At 31.4% G+C, this 23,346-nt stretch overlaps 1 protein-coding gene across 4 annotated transcripts in view; it reads right to left on the reverse strand.

Annotated features, from left to right (window-relative positions):
* Positions 1-22,088, reverse strand: part of Calcrl (calcitonin receptor like receptor) — a 98,906-nt gene extending 76,818 nt beyond the window's left edge. For 2 of the 4 annotated variants that reach the window (XM_047545446.1, XM_047545444.1), the window contains exons 1-2: positions 21,832-22,088; positions 6,615-6,682 (exon numbers count right to left, since the gene is read on the reverse strand). The gene's annotated coding sequence lies outside the window, so the exon portion shown is untranslated. The remainder of the gene's footprint in view (positions 1-6,614; positions 6,683-21,831) is intronic. The other 2 variants (XM_047545448.1, XM_047545447.1) reach the window with 1 other exon arrangement.
* Positions 22,089-23,346: the final 1,258 nt, after the last annotated feature.

Raw genomic sequence — 23,346 nt, forward strand, 5'->3', positions numbered from 1 at the left:
TACAAACATTGATTATTTGATCGGTTTCTTTTTTGTTCTTTTATTTGTTCTTTTTAGATATACGTTGGCAACAGAGTGTATTCTGACATATTATAAATAACACAGAGTATAACTTCCCATTCTTGTGGTTGTTTCTGATGTAGAGTTACACTGGTCATGTGTTCATAAAATAACATGGGAACATGGTCTGATTCATTCCACTGGCTTTCCTATCCCCATGTTCTCTTCCTTCCTTTCATCCCTCCTTGTCTAATCCACTTATTTGGTTGGTTTCTTAAGGCTCTAGTGCTAAAAAAGAAAATTAGTAAAACTTGCTGCATAAAGAAAGAAACACAACGAAATGGGAATTGAAAGACCTGGTATATGCAAAGTGTCCATAAAGTGTGTAAGCACATGTATCAGCTATGCTAATTGAGTGACACCCTTATTTTCTCAGGATATGGAGAGCAATTTCAGAATGTTTTTTGATAGGGTAAAAAACAACTTTCAATATAAATGTCAACCATATTTCTTATTGAAATAGGAATTGTACAATACTCCATGGGAGATCGTGCAGCAATAAGTATTCTGCGATTTAAGATGAAATCAGCATATTATGTACTCAATTTAGGAAATAACTTGATAAATTCAATGGACAATGAAGTGGATGTGAATCCAAATGGGATGGTTTCCTGAAGTATAGACTTAATAGTATATGGCATTTGTGAAATTTCTGAAATCCCTTCAGAGGATTTTACAGTAAATATCAGAGATTGTTTTGTTGAGTTCCAAGTTCAATATATAAGAAAATCTGCAGAAGAACATGGTGAAAAATTAAATTTGAAGAATGGAGTGTTGCTTATAAATATCTTCTAGGAGACATGATTAGTTTGTGGACAATTTATAAAATAGTCAATGTGAATAAAATGAAAATAAATGGATACTAATTCTAGTTGTGACCCCAAGTGTTAGTTTGTCTCTTTTAATGTCTTTTAATTTTTCTGCTTCCCAGGTTTTTATCTTATAAATGATGTGAGTTGTATCAAACTATGATAAGTTTCCTTCTAGCTCCAAGACCCTACAAAGCTAATATATTAGAAGATGTGAATATAGGGCTTTTGGAAGCTCCATGCCAAGAGATGACACCAAAGCAACAGATTTCCAGTAGAAAATATAGAGATTACAATTGGTATTATGATATTTAAATAGGACTGTGAAATAAATAAGTGGCTTTCTTGTTTCAATATTAAAAATTTTCAAAGATGAATTTGAGTTTCAAAGATATAAGACCGAAAAATAATAACAAAATGTCATAAAAATTGTTTTGACTGTAAAGAAATATTTTTCCAAACAGCCACTACAAAATGTGAACCAGAATATATAATTTGGCGGGTCCATTTACCAGGCTTATGGAATCATAACTTTCCTTTCCTTTAAACCCATGGTCTGTTTCTCCTTGGCAGAAGTGCTTTAGATTCAGCATATTAAAAGCTGCAAATGTTTGTGTTGAGTTTTCCTTTGTGAGGTATCTACAGCAGTCTGAGAGAGCAAAGAGCATTTAGTCACAGCAGGAACTTCCTGTAAAAATACAGTAAATGACTGAGCCTTCCTTCTAAGCCACACCCTTTGCTTCTTCATAGATCCTAGGCATTTCTTTAATGATTTAGGTAGAAGTTTATTCATTTTAACATGAATGCATAAATGCAAATTTGTTTTCATTATTATTTTATTTATTTATTTTTTGTACCAGGGATTGAACCCAGGGGTACTTAAACACTGAGCCACATCCCCAGCCTTTTTTTCATATTTTACTTAGAGACAGGGTCTTGCTGAGTTGCTAAGTGCTAAGACTGGTTTTGAACTTGAGATCCTCCTGGCTCAGCCTCCCGAGTTGCTGGGATTACAAGCATGTGTCACTGTGCCCAGTTTGTCTTCATTATTTTTTAATAAGCAACAGAAACATAAATAATATATTTATTATTAAACATATTAGTAGGCCTCTATGTATCAGAGCAATAAGACAATAGGCATCTGGTCATTCATAAGAACCCAAAAACTAATGGAGTAATATGGACAGAAAATTGGATAATGTTGGAAAGATATAAAGATGATCAGTGCAGAAGAGCTGGTTGGAAATTAAGAACTGTCAGATTGATAACTCTGATAGATATGAATGAATAGTGGCACAGGTAGTGGCATAGCTCTAGCAAAGTGCCTGCTTAGCATGTGTGAGGTCTTGATTTCAATCTCCAGCAATGAGAGAGAGAGAGAGAGAGAGAGAGAGAGAGAGAGAGAGAGAGATCAGGAAAAAAGAAAGAAAATTCCACTTTACTGTATTCACAATAGGTCTATGCATTTTAGGAACAGGAAATAGCTTGTCAAAATTGATATATTCCATAAAAGATAACTAACTTGCTTTGAAAAGAAGCTTAAGTCAGGTCTGGGGACACAATTAAAAACAAAAAAGACAAAAATAAAATATTTAAGCACAACAAAGTGTTTTTATTTGTTTGTTTTAATGTGGATTTTCCTATATAGGGAAAATCTGCACGATTAGATTTATTTATAATTTACTATTAGATTTATTTATTAATTGACTATTAGAATTCACTTGGGTCTAATGCACCTTAACTAAAATTTGGCCTGAGGTCAGATTCTTAATGGAGGACTGAATGAGTCCTACATAGCAAATGTGGAATTTGATAAAATTGTTTTACTAAATTTTTTTGGTTGAACTGAATGTTTATTTAATGGGGCAATAGAGCTTAGAAAAGTTATTATGGAGGTTTCTCACATTTTATAACAATATACATGTTAACAGCTTATGTTTGTGCACATGTATGATTTATTATCAAAAATAAAAACAAGCTAAATGCTGATAGTTATATCACAAAATTATCACACATGGTATTACACATCCCTAGTTGCAGTTGGTCTTTCTTAACTTCCTTATAATTTATTATCCTTAATATCAAAAGTGAAACCCTTTTGATATTTTCAGCCCATCACTTTCAAGGTCATATTTATTTCTTTTCTTATAGAACCAACAGATTTATACATGTTGTGCTGAAATTGCATTATCCTGTTATTAAGTCAAATTTGAAAGGTGAAGTTAGTTGTTCTGGTAAAATACATGATATCTTGAAATTCATGATATTAGTACTCATTGTATTTCCATGATAAGAAAATTTATATACATGATATTGATGAACTTATTTTAATTTTGTTCCTCATGGGGGAGAAAGTAAAAAGATGAATGAAACCCTCCAGTCGAAAGCAATATTCTTCAATTTTTTTTTATTGATACTTTTTATAAAATAACTTTGGAAGAGCTTTACCCATTTCAATTGACAGCTCAGTTGCAAAGCATGTAATTTTTGGCACATTTTGAAAAGTTGACATTTGAAACTATAACATATCACTCTTTTAAATGTTCCAAATAAAATATAAATTCACAAAGAGTTTAATACCTACTACATTCATTAAAATAAGTGAATGTGCTTGCTCTTCTTCACATTTGGAAATTATACTTTACTTCTCCCCTTGAAATCATAGTCTACTTTACTCTCCACCCTTCCCCCACAGAATTTTATTCTATTGAAATATATTTTTACATTGAGCTATTTAAGATGTCCCTTGGAAAAAAGTGAGGAAAACTCATGGTGCATAAAAAGAAGGGATTAAAGGACAAGTATAGCCAGAAAGAGAAGGGTAGAAAGAAATCACTATGTGAATAGATGACTTTTTTAGTTTTTATTTTTAGTACCAGGGATTGAACCCAGGGGGTTTTAACCACTGAACAACATCCCCAACCCTTTTAAATATTTTACTTAGAGACAGGTTCTCCCTGAATTGCTTCCTAAGTTGCTGAGACTGGATTTGAACTCGAGATCCTCCTGCCTCAGCATCCTGAGCCACTAGGATTACAGGCATGCACCCAGTGAGCAGGTGACATTTTAAAATCTGTGCTGTGATGTCTAGGTTTTCTTTGTAGTTATCTTCATTGTTACTATGTAAACTTATTCTAATCTTTCATGAAATTCTTCCCCTCTGCTTAAAAACTTCTATGCAATGAAATATGAACATAGATCAAAATTTTAGTCTAAAACTTTCCTGCCCAATGACTGTAAATTAATATTTTCATAAAATTCTTTTAGACTGAATTATCATTATATTTATTAGAATTAATAAAGTGATGATGATGATATTGATAACCATAGTGATCACTTTTGGAAGACTTACTAAATTCAAAACACTAAGCATTAACTACTTACACATCTACTTTTATCTATCAATATACAGAGTAGCCACCAAATCTAGAAATGAAAAGGCAAATGAGCTGTGCTATACGGCCTGCCCATACTCTACTGTCATGTATAACTAAAAAGAACAAAAATAAATAAAACAAAATTTTGAGACAGGGTCTCACTAAGTTGCTGAACCTGGCCTCAAACTTGTGATCCTCCTGTCTCAGTCTCTAGAGTTGCTGAGATTACAGGTGTGCACCACCACGCATGGCCAAAATGGTAATTTCTTAAGGGTTAGTTGCACCATAGAATCTGAAACCACACCAATTAACTTTCCTACTTTGTTACATTAAAATATGTTGGTCTAAAAAAAAAAAAAGAAAAGGCAAATGATATTATATTATAATACACAAAAAAGTAATACTAAACTTCTTCAACATACAAGGTAAATACTATGATTTTCAAAGTTTTACCTCTGAGGAAACTCAGGCAATCAGGTTAATAACCAAGTGATTGGTCTGAGCTCAGATCAGGAATGAACAGTAGAATCTGCTCATTTTATAAATCTACAGATTAGGAGTTAAGGAAGATTCAGTGAATTGCCATATATTCCATAGCCATGGTAGATGAGCTTAGAACAAGAATCCTGTCTCTTTAGTCTCAGTTCTGTGTTCCTTTGCAATGGCGAATTGATCCTCCTTCTCAGTTACATTTTTAATCTTTGTCAGGACAATTTTCCCAACCTCCTCCTAGCTTGAGCTTAGATTCATTTACACTTTAAACTGCACTCATTAGCAATAAAAAAAGAATTATGATGTTAGCAATTCACTTCTCACAACAAAATCTTATCAAAGCTCTGCAAATTCTGTGAGAGAAGCTAATAAAGGGAAAGCAGTAGAAATAAGCACCTTTTACTTTTAAGCCACTTCCAATTCATTTCTTTCAAATTATCAAATATAGATTGCAATTATACATTGGGAAAGTACTCTAAAAATATTGTATAATCCTCTTAATTTGCACATGAAGAAATGACTGGTACATACAGTGGGAGGCCAAAACCAGTTCTTCCTACTAAATGAATTTTCTTCCATTATAAGCTCTTTCCTCTATAATCTTCACTAAGCAAAATGGGGGCCTTATAAAATTTGATTTGGCACCACATCACATAAAAAACTTCAGGAAGAAAAATCCAGCTGTCAGATATAAGTAGGCATTTTGAGCACTCAAACCTTGCGCTAAGGAACAGTGAGTCATGTGAAGTGTAATATACAAAGGAAGCTGACACATAAAAGGATAGAACAGCAGTGATGAGTTCCCAAAGACATGCTGTGGGACAAAGAACAATTACACACACTCTATTTTTGGGTCCAGCAGTATGACTTGGGGATTGAAAATCACAGCTTAAGTTCAGAAGAAAGAATTATGTCACACAGCTTTGAATGTAAGATAACTTAGTAGTCTTTATTTTCATTAATGTTATTATGATTTATCAAGACAATAAACTATTGACTTGTTAAACACTTCCCAGTCTAAAACTAAGTTTGAGCAAGAAATCTACTTTAATTTTGTAGGGAAGTGGAGCAATGAAGTATAATAAAAGCTGAATAATTAATATTTTATTTGCCATTACACTATAATGCCGACAAATCTGTTTGCAACAGCAGTCTAATACCCTGAAGCCTGCAGTTCATGCCAAGGACTGAAATTGAAACTGCTTTTCCAGGGAGTACTAAAATAGTATAGACAGGAATTTCAATTTTTTAAAACAACTCACACTCCATTTTCCTATTCCCTTCTAATAAATAAGGTATCCTCTTATATTCCAATTTTGAAAAAGTGTTAACCACATTTACAGAAGTATCATATTGACTGTGTGAGTCAGAAAACGAAGAACTCTACAGAGGAAAGAAATGTAGCTCAAATGAATAACCTAGCTCTATTATCTTATAACACTGAATATAATTTTTTCCTCTTTTCATATATATATGACACATATGGTTATAGCTGCAAGTTATAGATATAATATACATATACATGATGTATTTAACTAATATTACTTCTTTACTAGTATCACTAAATCTGGTAGGATATAGTAAAATTAATTTAACACTCTGAGTCATCTGGTCAAAGGAACAAGAACATGGGGCTAATTCTGTTCTCCAATGTCCCAAGAAAATAATTTTGAAAGTTTGACAGATGTTCATAATTCCATCTTTATTAGTATTTTGGTGGATTGCTTTTCAAAGTTTCCTTTTATTCAGAAGCTAACTATATGCCCTTCTTTGAAATTTCTCTATTACTAAGGTGTTCTTAATATCCTTAACTTTATTTGAAATCCAACAAATTACTTTCATTAGCCATGAGTATTCTTTGGAACATATGCGATACCTGAAAGTAGGGCCATCCAAACTTTTGACAGGTAGCAGCACAAGTGGTTGGTGTATCATCGTAGGGCCCTAGATGACAAGAGAACATGCCTGTGAATTTGATAATATTACCAGTGGATAGGGGATTTTTACAACTTAAGGGTATTACCAATTTGTCTCTTTGCTAAAACCATAAACATCTATTTTAAATGCTGCATTTGAATGGGAACTTAGGAAAAGATACAGCAGTCATATTTAGGTTACCATTAAGCTAGTCAGTAAGAAATCAAAAATTTTATTCTTGGCATCTTATCTTTTAAGAATGACAATTCTCCAATTCCATCCACTTATTTGCAAATGCCAGACTGCATTTTGATTCATTGTACACAAGTGGGTTATATCATTTTGTTTCTATGGTTGTATATGATATAGATTCACACTATTTGTGTAATTATACCCATACATAGGGTAATGATATCTGTGTCATGCCACGATTTTTCATACCTCTCCTCCCTCTCATTTCCTTCTACATAATCTAAAGTTCCTCCATTCGTCTCTCATTCCCCACCCCACCCCCATTATATATCATCATCCAAAAATAAAAAAATAAATAAATCATTGAAAAATCCATTAAAAAAAAAAGAATGACAGTTCTATGGGTCACAAATGTGAAGGCAGATGTTTTCTGTTCAAGATCTTAGTGCTAGAAAGAAATGTAATCTATGTAAAACCTTTGGAGGGAAGGTGGACTAATGAAGGCAAAGCATGGTCAGAGGTCTGGTCCAAGAAGGAGTCAGAGGGTAGAGTCAGAAATGAGCTTTAACTTTCCTTGCACATAGGGTGAGAGCAACAAGTTAAATTCATCCACTTTTAAACGAAGACTGAATTTATATAAATATGGTTTGCTTACATCTTTCTAGGTCCAAACTAATATTGAAAACAAGGTATTGCTACAAATTAATTTACCTTGCTTTACAGTTAAAAGGTAATTGGACTTATATAACTTCAAAAATGGCAAATTTGTAACATAGACTGTTTATCTCAATTAACTCATATTGTAATTTGAATTTTCATTGACTTCACCCTTATGGAAGCACCAATTTGTGCTATGCCTAAGGTAATCTGCGCTATTGTAAGGATTTCTTTTATGTGGACACTCAAAAATATTAAGAAACATTCTTAAAAGCAATTTCTGCAATAAAATCTTTTAAGAATCTTTAATTCTTACATCTTTCAATTACCTCGTAAGTTTTATACCTTCGTGCATTTTAATAATTTATTATATATAATTATAAACTAAAATATGCTGCAATTAGGATCAAGATCTGGTCATATTGAAGAGATATGTATTTGTAAATTAACATAAAATATATTTAGAAGTTGGATTATCTAAAAGCTATTTTGGAAAAAAATAAATACCCTTGTCAGTCTCAGACTATTGGCATACATATGGAATTTAGCAGGTTCAAAGTTGAAGTTTATTTTTAGTACTTTCCCAATTCCCTAGAAAATGTCACTAGAAATAGAAATTGACAAAAGGACACAAATTTTTTCTGCATGATTTTAAAGATTTCATTTTTCATCCCAGACAAAAATGGTATGAAAGAATTTTTCCTGCTCTTTTGATGCTTTAGACATACAAATGATCACTTCTGGTTATCAGAAAATTTATTAAAGAGTTCATTTTGATCAGTAACTGTGTCACGTATTAAAAATATTATAACCTATGTGTTAGCATATACTAATACTTTTTTTCTAAAAATATCAGTATTTTTAATAACAAACCACATAAATAAGAGATTAACACTCAATAAGAGAGCTCATAAAGAAATATTATTAAAACTGTGATGAAAATCATAAAGATAACCAGATAAAACTTGAAAGAGTTAATTTTGTTCAATTGTTATCCTTTACTAAACTGATTAGATGATATAATGTAAAAAATCCTGAGAACACAGAAAAGAAATAGAGCAAACTAGAATAGATAAGACTTCTTCATGTAATGTTTCCATAGTGAAGCACAATAATTAAGCTAAGGAAAAAAATAAATACACAAGTATATTTATTGAGGAAATCATAACCTCAAAGAAATACATTGGCTAAATTCAGTTGGTAGCTATAAAGGTGGTTAAATGGGTACCAAATGAAGAATTATGTGAAAGATAAGCTTTAATGTCTTCTACAATGTTTTGATATATAAGGAATAATTTTATAATAGTAAGAAGAAAGACACAGTCATATACAGATTTGTAGGCTCCATAAATTCTTTTAAGTACTTTTAAAAGTGATATACACACACACACACACACACACACACACACACACACACGAATTATTCATTTTCTTTTTCTCTTTATTTTTTAGAGGAGATTTTGATAGATATTTGATGAAGTTTTTGAATAAAGGGAAATGGAAAGTTAGAGCTGATAATGCTTTAGGCATTATTTATCTTTACCCATCTGTGTTCTTGTTCATGATGAGGAATGCTATTCTTAAATTTCCACTTTTCGAAACAACAAAACATATTCTTTCCTTCTCCTGGACCAACTAACCAAAGAGCTCATCCTTCTCTTAAATAATTATAAGCAAAAAGTTACTTGACCATAATTCCACTTCAATTCATTACTACTCAATTAGAAACAAATGTTTCATTTTGGAGGAAAATTTTAATTCACTTTACATACAAAATCACTGTGATTCATAATCAGGAAAAAGCAAATTAAAACCACAATGAGATACTATGTTACGCCCACCAGACTGACAAAAATTAAAAAGTTTGACAATAATATACAACATTGGAAATTATGGTGCAATGGAAACCTCATGTACTGTTGGTGGGAAGATACATTGGTACAAGCACAATGGATAGCTGGGATTCTGCGATCCCTTTCGCACATATATTCCCTAAAGAAATTCAGAGACCTGAGTACCGGGAGAAATGCAGAAAATGTTTGTGGCTCCCTCGTTTCTAATAGTCAAGTGGTATAAGTAATCCAAATGTCCCTCAGCAGGACAAAGGACAATTACATTCCAATACATTCATACAAGGGAACACAGCAACAGTGTGAAGAGAGGAACTACAGCTACACACTTTGACCATGATATGTCTCAAAAACATAAAACTGAATGAAATAAGAAAAGCCTCCAAAGAATATATTCTGGATGGCTCCACTTTTGTAAAAGGAACAATAAAAATAGTAAAGTTAAATAATATATTGTTTAGAGACATATACATATGTGGTAAAGTCATAAAATAAAGCAAGGGAATAATTAGTGCAAGTTTAGTTTAATGGTTTACTTCTGTGTATGTATGTGTGAGTCAGTCAGAGAAGAACAGGAGGTATGAGCTGGGTTCTGCTCAAACGAGTGCTTAAGCAGTGTATTCATGCTACACATATTGCATATATAATAAGAGATGTAATAAATGAGAATAAATTTATTTTATGAGAAAGGTATGTAGAGTATGAGTTCTTACTCTATAATCAAATACTTGCTTTGAATCCATGGATCAAAATGTATGAAAATGTAACATTTAGGACAGGTTGGGGAATCTGGGTGGGAGATGGAGCTGGCTCACACAGTACTGAAAGTTTACTTCCTTTTGTAAGAATATTAAAAAGAGAACCCTTATACAATTTCAGAGCTGTTGCCACATGAACAATTTATACACTTAAGAGATTACAAATATCATTTAGGTGGGTAAATTCTATTTTATTCCAGGTTACTTTCCTAGTTACATGAATGGAATTTAATGACGCCAATTGTGACAGATGCTTGAATCAAAGCATACGTATGAGTCTGTGTGATTCTGTGTGTGTGTGTGTGTGTGTGTGTATGTGTGTGTGTGTGTTTACTCCCAAGTCCAGTGAAAGTGACAAAAGTTTGTCTTAAAGTTGTATTTTGGATCATTAGCAAGTTCCTAAGACTTTTAGATTGAAATGATTCAGACAGGGGAAATATGCCCTCAAATCACAAACTAATAATAGTAAGAGCAAGTATTACATATGTCTTATTATTTATGGGCAGTTCAATGAGAATGAATACTTAGTATCGAGTCATTTTACAAAACCATCACTTGATTTTAAACACATGCCTTGTTCACTTCTTTATTTTGTCATTCTGTGTTTGAACCTAATGTCTTATCCTTACAATATACAGAGTTCAGTAAAGAGAAAACTGTTTTAGGGCTCCCATTGATTATTTGAGTGTCACTTCCATCTGTGTGCCCAAGACTGATTTAATTGGTTTAGAATGAAGGATTTTCATTTTACCAAACATTTTTAATCCTTTTTATGTGATAGGATTAAAGTAGCTCAATTTCTGGGCTGACTGTTGAGAAACTGTTCTGAAAGACTAAGGCTTGCCAGTAAGTTAAAATCTATGACCCCTCCCCTTAAAGTAGAGTCATTATCTTGAGCAACTGGGTTCAATCTTTAGAACATGAAGGCAGTGATTACCACCCAAGAGGTGATGTTTGCTTCTCATGACTTCTTAATAAACACTTCTCAGCTCTTGATACAATGAGTGACTCTTGGGATTAACACTCAACCCCATTTCCCAAACAAAAGAGCAGATGAAGTTATTCATCCCAAATGTTAGAGTAAGCAACTGAAAGACTTTTATATATCAATAAGCAAAGTTTACTAAGCAAATTTTATTCTTAGAATCAAATCTTTCTATTCTCTAGGTGAGAATTTTTTGAAACTTTCTCAGTTTTTCTGGTTGGTGCTTCACTCCCTAATCTTGTTCCTTTAATTTCTTCTTCTGTGTGAATCTCCAAGCCCTAACTGTTGCCATCTGCCAAAGTCTCCATAACCACAGCTGCAACAAAATGTGGTGTTCTAGAATTTTCTTGAAGGGAGGAAGATGTAGGGTGTCTAAAACTTTCAAATATTTGCTTTAAAGTATGTGAGCAAAAATGTGATACATGTAAAGGTTTCTTTAGAAGTATCTAAAGTGAGGAATGAGTTAAGAGTAGGAATTAGTTAAAATGGGACTTATAAAAAATTTTATTGGTATAATTATGAATTTACAAATTGAATTTAAGGTCCTATTTCATGGTAAAGGCTAGTTAGTCATGTCTCCATTCCTTCTACCAATTTCCTGGAATAGAATGCTGACGTAGTCCTGGTGAGCCAGCACACCTAAGAGCTGAAAGATCACTGAAACAAAATCCATGAAAAGAGGAGCGAATTGCAATAGTTAGTGAAACTATTAAAAATTTACAGTAAATTTTGTATGCTTAAATTAGTGTTACAATTATAATAATAGACTATTCAACCTACAAGTAGTATTCTGTTAGAGAAGACTCTCAAGAATATTTGCTTCCTGTGCTGAATCTTGATGAGAGGGAACAAATATTTTGGCATTGCCTTTTTCTAAACAGGAATACTGAGAGCACCCATTTGTCACTCTAGGTACCAGTACTGACATGAGAGAGCGTGGAGTGCTTTGCAAACTGAGAAATTAGTCATCTTTTCCCTCAAATTTTAAGGGTAAAGTATTTGACCTGAAAATTTGTGAAGGATTTATTTACATGAAATTTATTTTTGCATATATTTTCTACCATTTCACCAAACCCACTGAAATTAATAATTGTCACACTTCTTTTAAAATTATAATTGGACCCAAGTTTATTTTTTATTGTTATTTTCTATTTTAAGCTACTTGGGACAAAGACTATGTGCTGTACAGTATTAGGCTGTTTTGCTCCATATATACATGGAGTCACCTCTACAGGACTTTAGAATATATTCGTGAAAAAATAACAAAAACAAACAGAAATCCTTGCACACCAGGAACAAATCATGTAGACTAATTCTTAAAAAGTTTACATCATTTTTTAGGACACAGTTTTCTTTCTTTTGTGATAGTAACTTTATCACAGACATATTATTTGATATTGATAAATGAATGATTGGAATTCTGTTTTAAAATAAAACAATAAAGTTAGTTCTTTGATTTTAAAAAAGAGGAATCTAAATTACTAAAGATATCTATTGTGATAACTTGTGAGTTGTGTCAATTCACAAAATATATCATGTGAAAGTTTATCGTAAGAATCTCAAACAAATCATGATTGTATTTAATCACAAATATGTACATTCAAATTTATAAATTAGTCCTTTGACCTTGAAGTTTAAAAATTTACAAAAGTATTCAGTGATAAAAGGTCATTAGCAGCATTCTTTTTAGAATTATTTTTCAATTATTTAGTAATCAACACTTAACAAACATATGTATAATTTTTTCATTAAATAGAACTTGTCTTCTACCATAAATGCATTTTAAACACTTGATTTACTTCTTTCAATTCCACTGCTAAGGTTTTTTTCTTTTTCCTTTTATAGATTCTTCGTGCTACTGTCCAGGAGGCAATACATAATAGAGCATGGCTTTTGTTAGGAGGCAACAGTTGGCAAGATTTCCAGTTTCAACAAGAAATTCTGCCAGTTCCAGCCATTGTTTGGTCATTTGTGGAAAGGTTTCAACGTTTTGTGTTAAAATACTGAGCAACATTGCCATTTATACTAGTTGGAAAAGTCACTCTTACAAAGACAGTGCAGGGATAAATATGGGATTGGTCTAAGAATTATAAAATGGCAATTTGTGACAATTTTAGATTTAGAAATGTGCAATGATTCTAGCACCTTCAGGACTGCACCTGCAGCATCTATTGTGTGCTGCATAGAAAATAACATAAAGTAAATATTCAGCTGTCTGTGAAGTAGAGACTGCTATAAAGAAACACCCACTCATCCATTTAATTATTTGTTAAGCAAATTTTAAGCACCTACTATGTGCAGGCACTTATATCAGTGCTTAGAATAAATTAATAAAAAAACACAGGTGGAAATATGTACACCTGTAATACTTACATGTTAGTGGAATGGAAAGAAAATAAGTAATTACATAACAAATATGTACATTGTAGTAAATGCATTGCAGCAAGGTCATTAAGCTCATTAGCATAATAAAAAGAATTTAGGACAAACTAAAATCCATGAAGAGGGCAAGAGGATTGTGGCAGTGCCAGTGGAGGCTGATTTTAAGTGGTGGGTCATGTAAGCCCTATAGAAATGGTTACGTCTGGGCAACATTGTGGGGAGGTGAGTAGGTATGTTGATCTCTGTGAGAAGAATATTTTATGCTCACTCAAAGAAACCTCTTTTAGATAATATTTACCTTCCTTTAAATTTGTGCCAATTTATATCAGAAGTCCTAGCAAGAAGGAAATTTGTCTAGAGCTGAGGATCTCAACAAAGAGGAAGAAGAGACTCTAATATTTGTAATCTAGGAAGTACAGACCCATGAATAAGGAAGATTAGAATTTTTTTCTTATTCAAATGCTATAATGATAATATGTGATGGATAATAGAGAAGGTAGCAGGATAAATTTGGAAATGTACTCAGGTACTTCATTCAAATTTGTACTTCCTTACTGACATCTATTGTACTCTTTTAAAATTGTTTTTTGGTTATACTCTTATGTAAGTGAGGTGATACACAATGATCTTTGTTGCTTATTGAAAATTTATTTTATTCCAAATAATTTTTCACAACTGGAATTGATACACTGTGATAGAAATCCAGATAGAAAAGTTTGTATATTAACTGTTTACCTTTCATGGTTGTAACATTCTGTAATTATTTCCAAATTGCTCTTCCTCTAACCAAATTAATATCTGTCATCATTCTGATGACAACAATGAAAATGTAGACAACAATGGAGGACAATATCTGCAAAGTCTAAATTATTTGGGGTAATTAGAGCTGAGTGTTGCCCAAGTGTTAACAGCTAACATTTTTATTCCATTTTAAAGCACATGCAATTACGAGACCTACATCATGATTAAATCTTTTGAGGATATATCGAGCTGGAGTCTACTATTTCTAATTAGGGGACTATTAAATAGATTTTGAAAACACATCCAGGTCTCCAGCTTCAGCAACTACATGTAACCTCAAATGTCCTGAACATGTACTCTTCATAGTACTAGAATTGAGGCCATTGAGAACTCAGTAAACAAACAGCTTTCAAGGTTTGTCTGAAAAATTATACACTTAATGGATGTTTTTGAAGGATACTTGTGTTATATAAAAATCAAAATATAAACTCGTTAATTTTGATACATTAATTTCGAACCAAATAGGCTGGATAGAATTTGGTTTGTTAATATGAATACGTCAATTTAATAAGAAATTGTAAATTATTAAAACAAAATGAATGTGGTTACAAAGTGCTTTTTCCCAAGAATAAAGCTTTGGGAATGTCTGGTTACATTAATTTGAACAGGAATGCCTTCAAATGAGATAAGATCAAATATGGAATTCTATAATATCCAGACAGCACTGAAATCTTCAAAATAGTTTTTCTCCAATATATTTCATTTTTAATTAATTGAATTCCTAACAACAGCTATACTCCTTAATTTTATAACTGCCAAAAGGATTTACCAGACTGGATTCCATGTTTTCAGTTTGAAAATTATCAGAAGAGACTGTCTTTTTGTTCATCAAATTAATATATATTCATATTTAATGAACCAGATTCCACCCAGCCTTCGTCCTTCAAAATAAATATGCCCAAATTTACAAAGAGTTTATGAGCATGAGTCTCAGTTTCACAAGCACTTGTGATGTTCCTGGCCCTTCCCTGCTGGTGAAGTAATCAGGACCAGATTCTGCTCTAGAGGACACCACCTCCCTCCATGGTGCATGCAAAGAGCGCAATCCAGGTAGGAATTCAACCCATACTGCTGTTTGCCACTCAACTTTGTCAGCTCGTCATAAGATTAGTAGTCAGTGTATTAATTAGAGTGTTGTCTGAAGTGTCAACAACTGACAAATCAGATATTTTCTCTATCTATACTTTGAACAAACCTTTAAAAACCTTCTGAAATAAAAAGCAATCTAATGAATCCTACTTGGCTCACAGTTATATGTGCCTTGGTGAAGGTATTCTGAAATGTCTTTTCTATTGCTTCTAAGATAACTCTGATTTTTCATACTATAAGAGATGATTTCCTTGAACTTGTACCCATTATAAATGTCATGCTGTTTAATCCTAGCACCTTTGAATAGAAATAACTGCTTAATCATTTAAGTTAAAATATAGGTATTCTTTGACAGAATTAAATTATAACAGGAACAGAAATCAGAATGATGACAGATATTAATTTGGTTAGAGGAAGAACATTTGGAAAACCCTATGAGAATGACATGCAGAGAACATACAGATCCATCAAAAAGGAAGATCCCAAGAAACTCATGCAACTACTCACAAAATGTGAGTGTCTCTGAGTGTAGTTTGTTATTTCTTGAGAAAGAATTTATAGTTTTTGTTACATTCCCAAAGTGAATCAAATTCATAAATATTCAAAAACAAATAGAGTAAATTGTCTTCCAAACCTAACTGTGCTTTTGTTATTCTATTGCACAGGTCCTTTTTCTTTACATTTTTGAAAAATAATAAATAAGAAAATATGTGTTTACCACTAGGCGTAGTAAGAAGCAAGAGATTCCTTTAATAAAGACATTTTTACTCCCCCCCAAAAAAGGAAAAGAATAGAAAAAGAAAAACACAAGAAAAACTTGGAACTCTAAAAATTGAGTATATTGGATCATTCCAATGTTTTTGTTTTGAGCTTCCACAGCTATTACAGTAATCACAACATAAATGTCTTGTCAGTCTTCTAAATTGCCATCTAATATACTATTTAATACAAAATTCAAATAAATAACATAAAATTAACTCTTGTTTTAACAAAGATTAAATTTGGTGAATCAGTATCAGAAAACGACTTCTTATAATATCAGTAATAAGAGGTCTAATAATAGAAAATAGACAACAGTTGTACAAAATGTTTAGAATTTAGAGTTACTAGACTAGGTCACAACCAGAGTTTTGCCCATGATGCTTGACTTTGGGCATGTGCTTCACTGGGTTTCATACATACAAGTAGAAAACACAATAATATCTGCATAATATACCATCTAAAATTGTTAATATGAAGGTACTGTCTAAATGCTTAATTTCTGTAGAAATAGTAATTAACAACATCAGTTTTATCATGCATTGGGCATGTTTTATACCACAGAAAAAGGATGACCATTCTGAATCTGTAGTTATAAACCACACTTGTTCATTCTTTGTCTTATGAATAGATTGTATTCTAATTTCTGTATGTTTCTTTTTAGGAATAAACTTTGGTATAGAAAAAAATTATAGTCCCAGTCTTATTCACAGAAGTTTTAGAATTATTACTAAAATTTATTGATATCTACTAATTGCTAAGTCTCTGCTAAACATGTTTCATGTATGATTTCATGTATTACATATGGAATCTTATGAAGCAGTCTGATTATCAGTTTTATTTGTATATGTGAAAGGGGAGCTATTATGTGGTGAATTTGGGGTTCAAATTGGAATGACCCTAACCCAAAGTCCAGTAATTTATACTTTCATAAATAACATATACCTGAATTTCTAAACAAACATATAAGCTTTTCTTTCCTTAGCTAACAAAGTATATTGGCATATTTACTGAAATAAATTTTTAAAAGAGACATGCAGATTTATTAATAAAACATTAAACATGTTACTCTAATATTAGGTTTCCATTAATTAAGTTAAAGTAAGCATCCCATTTTGCGTCACATAATGAAAAATAATCTGGAAAATTATAAACAAAAATTATAGTTTTGTATTCATGATACTTTTTAATCCTCATTTCCTATTAAAAAGCAATGTATTCTTTTATGATACTTACCAAAGCTCCAATTCTCCCCTACAATTAACCTTAGAATGGAGGCAAAACTGAGGATTATATGCAAAAAATATCTGCATAACAATTGGTTTCAGGTTGATTAATGAACATGGGTTCAAATTAGGACTCATTCATGAAAGTTTTGAAGTCAGTACTTGGATTAAGTATTTATATAACTTTTAATTGATAAAACCAAAGTTAAGTGTTTAAGAATGTGCTATTGATCCTTCATGTGACTAAGATGGAATGAGAGGAGCACTTTTCTAAACCATTCAGTTGCCATATTACCATATCACTGAATTTGAATTCACAATGATACACACACACAAATCACTGTAATTTATTTGAGAAATACAACTGAGCTCACATTAAGCTAAATATGAATGGAGAAATGACGACAGGTTCGTACAAAAGTTTATACCATATAAAGATTTTTTTTATAATGGGAATAAAGTTTCTCTGAAAACTGGGCTCTATTCAAACATCTTAATAAAATAAAAAATTATAACCTCACTATCATAGAAATTATTTATTATTTATTTACTTTGGTTTATGTTGGGTTCAGATTTTTGTCCTTTTAATTGATAAAAATATATAAAAGGAATACACTTAATTAAAATCATAGGAGACTAAAAAGATAAAACTTGTTTTACATATAAAAAATAAATGCATTATTTTGACCATTTTTGCCAGCAATAATATATTAGTATGTTAGTTTTGCATAAAACTCTCTGTTAAGAATCTAATTGAAGAAAAATACAGAAGATATATGTTCTAGGAAAATATTTATGACTTATAATCTGATAGTACTTCTATTCAGTAACCTGGGAAAAATATCCTTACTCAGTTCACATCCAGAGATAATATTTTATTTTTTAATAATAAAGAGTAAGAATTTTGGTGTCCTTAAAATTAAATATATTTCTTCATTTTCAGTAAGACAGATTATTAAATTAAAAGTAAAATAACAATGTTAAGATCACTCAAATATGAAACATTCAGAGATTATTTGATCTAAACTGATTTAACAAAAATTATAATACTAATTAGACATGAAAAATTATCATTTAAATTTATTAAGAACTTTTTGTTTAAATTAGAATTGCTATGAACATAAAAATATGTTTCCTATTAGTTTAATGAGCTTTAATGATTCAATTAGCACATATCTCATCTAAATGTTCTTTTTTCCTAAATCATGCTTGCTTCACATTTATCCCAAATTTTACTAGTAGTTGTATCCTACCTGTTACCTTTCCAATTTTATGCTGAAATTATATATAATACCAATTTAAAAGTAAATAAACTAAAATCATGGTGTGAAAACCATCTAGCTATCTTTGAGTTATGTAACTGTTCTTGAAAGAATTTGGGTGGAATGGTGTCCATGTGAGTAAATGGGAAAGAACTGAGGTATCTGGTTAGTATGCAGAATTTATATTTCTTATAAATTTTTATTTCTACGCAACTGCATCAGAAATTTTTCATATATGAAATGAGACGATTTCTTGACATAATTCAACAATATTGCATAGTACAAGTACTTTGGTAGAAAAAGAGTATATTCCTGAACAATTATGGCTTGTAATTTACCCACAGATTTCAAAACCAGATACAGAGAAATGTTTTAAATAACTGTGTACTATTCACTCATCTCATTAAGTGTATTCTCTAACTTTCTAATGAAGTCAAGAACTAAGGCATACCACAAACTTGATTTTCTGAGTGTTTTTCATTAAAACTGTTGCAATAATATGGTTATATTTATGCGTCTAAAACATCTTTAATTCTAAACAAAGATAAGAAAAGCTAAAGATTACAAAAATGTGATTTGAATATATATGTATTCTGAAAAGTTGACATCACAGTCATTACAACTCTGAAAGCAGAATTATTTTTTCCAAGAACCATTCGAAGTCATAAAGTATGACATAAGTTTTGTTTAGTGAGTAACTATTTTGATCCTTTAAAATTATTTTAAGATAAAGGTCTGAAATGATCCACAAAGGTTATTACTATCAAAATTTAAACATAGAGGTAAAATTGATAACAAATTATTGCTATGTGGGTTCCAAATATGATCTAAATTAGAAGTATGTAATAATGTTGTTAGCTAAAGTTGTTAGTTTTGTACTTATTGAATAAATTTTCAACATCAATATGGAGTATCTAAAGTAATCTTTTGTCTTAATAGTATTTTTAATTTTTTACTGACATTTATTTCCAACTTGCATTAAAATTATAGTGTAGTATACACAGGTGCATGTAAATGTTCTTATAAATATGCTAAAATGTAGACTCCATTTAAACCCGAATATAATTTTTTAGAAATCACCAGTGAATAAAGTGCACATACCTTGGCCATTCATTTAAAATAATTTTTAGAAGTTCAGATCCAGTTATAATTTTTTTCATATTTTTCTGTTTTCTGCTTTCTTTCAAAGTAAATGAATCTTGATATTTTAACTTATAAAATAATGATTTGGCATGTGATAAAGTATGTTAGGAAAAAAAATCTTGAAACAATAAGAAAAGCCTATCTCTTTCAAAAATAGAATATTTAGGTTAAACCTATTTTTTTTTATCATATAACTTCTCATTTTTGTGCTTCATTTTACATATCTAGAACTGGTAATAGACTCTACGCATTGATTTTATGATATCATAGGAAAATACCATCTAGAAAAGTAAATTAACTTTATGGATAGAACCATGCACTGAGACTCTGACATTCATTTTAAAAAACCAAACTTTATTATATGAAAATATGAATGCTTATTTTAAACTTCCAGTTATTTACTCAAATAATAAGTCTTTTCCTAATGACCCTCAATGTTCATTGCCTATGTTTTTCAATAATATTTTGGCAAAGATTATGACTGTACTATTAGTAGAAATATGAATAATTTAATTATGCAAGGCCATTATGTGTTTGGGGCTAGTAGTTAAAAAATAATTAGAAAAGTTTGAGGAGTTACTCATCGAAAAATATAGTATTAATATAATACCACCTTTTAAGAATATAATCAGACTTAAAATAATGTTTTAATTTTTGTAGCTAACCACTAACATTGGGTTATTTCATGTGTTGTTTCCAGTTCTTTTTCTAATTGTCTAAAGACTACAAAATCATATTCTAAAAAACACTTTTTTTCCCATTTCTACACATGTGTCAGGGAACTGTGTAGTAGAATTAAAGACTGAAAAGAGAAATCAGCCACAATATTTTTAGGAATCATAAATATAAAATTAATTAAAGATTCCAATATGTTGAGAAATCTGTGGGAAAATCAAGTAAAAAGTCATTAAGAAGTTAGTCAGGATGAATCTATTGTCTACTGTTACTGTGCCAAACTATGAGTGATTGAGCCTAGGATGCTTCCAGTGAAGGACATCTTATGGAGCATAATTTCACTAAGGTAAGAACACATATTACTTAAAAATATGCTAATCAACATAATTCAGTCCCAAATCTGACATCTCCCTTTCTTTCTCAACAAATTTGTGAAATCTCTATACCAACAACTTACTACATAGACATTAGTTTTTTAAATTGTCCAGGACAGTCTGTACTGTTGGAAAGAGCATTAACAGATGTTTCATCTCAACATTTCAGTAAGTTTTATTCTGGAAGTTCTTTTTTAATACATAATTTAATTCTCTGTTTAATGACCTAATAAATTCATTTGGGAAAGCTTTGTTAAGCTTCTTTATCCACGGATATCTTGATATCCTGCACTCCCCCCAAAATCTTATAGAGGAATACCGGTAAAATTAAGAACTAATATCTACATTTAATTAACTCTAGGGTGCTGTTTTTCCTCTTTGCATTTCTCCCTTGATCCAAATACAACAGAAACAGTTTAGTGTTAGCAAAAGAGATTTAAACACATCTGGCAACAATGAACAATGAAAATTCCATTAGTTCAATACTTAGAGATACATGTTTAAATAGAAGTGAAAAGCAAATAGAAGGTAAATATAATGAATCCAAATTGATTACTTTTAACTCCACCTGGCGTTTAAGCAGAGTGAGACTCACCCCATGGGCAGTTATTCTTTCGCCCCTTTCTTAGAACTCTGATTATATGGAAAGTTTAAAGACCCTTCCTGGGGGAGAAATGCTTTCCAGCTGTCATGATTCAAGTTCAGCTCATAGTAGAGCTAATTTTAAAAAGGCATTGTTCCTGAACAAGGTATTTGTTCAGGAATATGCTTTTTAATCCACTTAGATTTTTATTATTTGGTGAATTTATTTTCTAGAATATCCCTGTAAATAACAATATGCAGTAGTAATAGATTTTATATGCACTTTTTGTTAATGTGCTGTGGTTTCTCTAACATGTAAAATAAATGAGACAGTTTCAACATTATTTCAATGCCACTTAGTAAATTCTTGGTAGAAACATTGTGAAACTACTTGAGAACACTACTCAGAATAAATATATTTATGTTGAATAATGCACTTACCCCCGCACAGCTCCTAAGGAAATTCTTGGTGAAATAGCCTCAGGATGGAATTTGATTTTCTGAGATTCCGCAGAAGAGATTTACCCCCAAGCAAGGTGAGAAAGGTGAGAGCCTTGCAATGTGATCCTGCAGGCAGGGTGAGCTCTGGTTAGCAGAGCCTGATGGTCCAAGGCAGGAGGTGACACTCTCTGCTGGAGAGAGAGGGGCTGTTCTGAGTAGATTGGAAGTGTTGTCAGATTGTAAGTGATCAGCAGCAGAAGGGAAACATCAGAGCTTCCTGTTACATCACTCTGACCCCGCCTGCAGTTAGTGTTAGGTTACTTTCTTTCTCAAATAGCATACCCCAGGAAAGGAGCAACACTCCTTTCTTTTCTGAGACAAGAGCAAGAAGCAGCCTGAACAGACAGAGATCATATGCTGTATGAATACATTGTTACCAGCAAAAGCTGGCTGGCTTTCACCTTGAGTGAGTTCTGTTAGAACTTGCCAAACAAAGCTGCCTGTGATTAGTAGGAAATCTGAATATAAAAGAATCAAAGGAGTTGGGGGAGAGGGGGGAGAGAGAGAGAGAGAGAGAGAGAGAGAGAGAGAGAGAGAGAGAGTGAGTGTGTGTGTGTTTCTAGATTGAATTAGAGTTTACAAAGCATCCAAGAAAAACTTCTATCTAAGACATCTTTCTTCATAAGTAAGCATGGGAAAAAAACCCAACGTTCATCAGAATTAATTCTGTGATCCAATTCACTAACTTGAAGCCCTGATAAGCAAATCTTACTTCTCAATATTCCCCAATTATATCAAGAAATTTAACCTTGCAGCTTTTTAAACTTTTAAAAACTTTTTTCATAACGTAAATATGACATAAAACCAGTGTGTATAGTATGCCTTATTTTTTCATAATATATATAAATAAATACCAGAGAAAATGCTTTTTTTTATAATTCACAATTTTAAAATAATTGCACATACTTTAAAATATTTGCTATAACTTAATGTCTGTAATGGAAAAAATTATAATTTTTAAACTTTAAAATAGCCTTAAAGAAAATGTGGATATTTTATCATATAATATTATCAGTAATGCAAAACATGTAATGAATTTAACTTTTAAGAAAAAATTTTATCCTAAACATACTTGTGCCCTGAATATGTTTAATAAATTGTTGAATAAGATCTGGGGAGAAAGTTGTGAACTTGAAATGCATTTGTCAGTTTTTACAATATAATCAAGTGTAAGATGCAATAAGAATTAAAATTCCTAAAACCCCAACAGTACTAAAAGTTAATTAATCTTGGCATCTTTTTCATCTATAAACTAGAAAAGATGGATTGAATAATAGAAAAACCTCCTTTGTATCTCTAAGATTTTCAATCAACAAATTTTATAACATTTAGAAATATATAAGATGCTATGATGATCATTCAAATTTTGTTTAATTGAGATCAGAGGAACAGAAAAATAGGAAAGTTACTGCAATTAAGGATCAAATGAGGTGCCCAGACTCCTTGTAGACTAAG

The sequence above is a fragment of the Sciurus carolinensis genome, chromosome 3, assembly GCF_902686445.1.
Source record: "Sciurus carolinensis chromosome 3, mSciCar1.2, whole genome shotgun sequence".
Classification (NCBI taxonomy): Eukaryota; Metazoa; Chordata; class Mammalia; order Rodentia; family Sciuridae; genus Sciurus; species Sciurus carolinensis.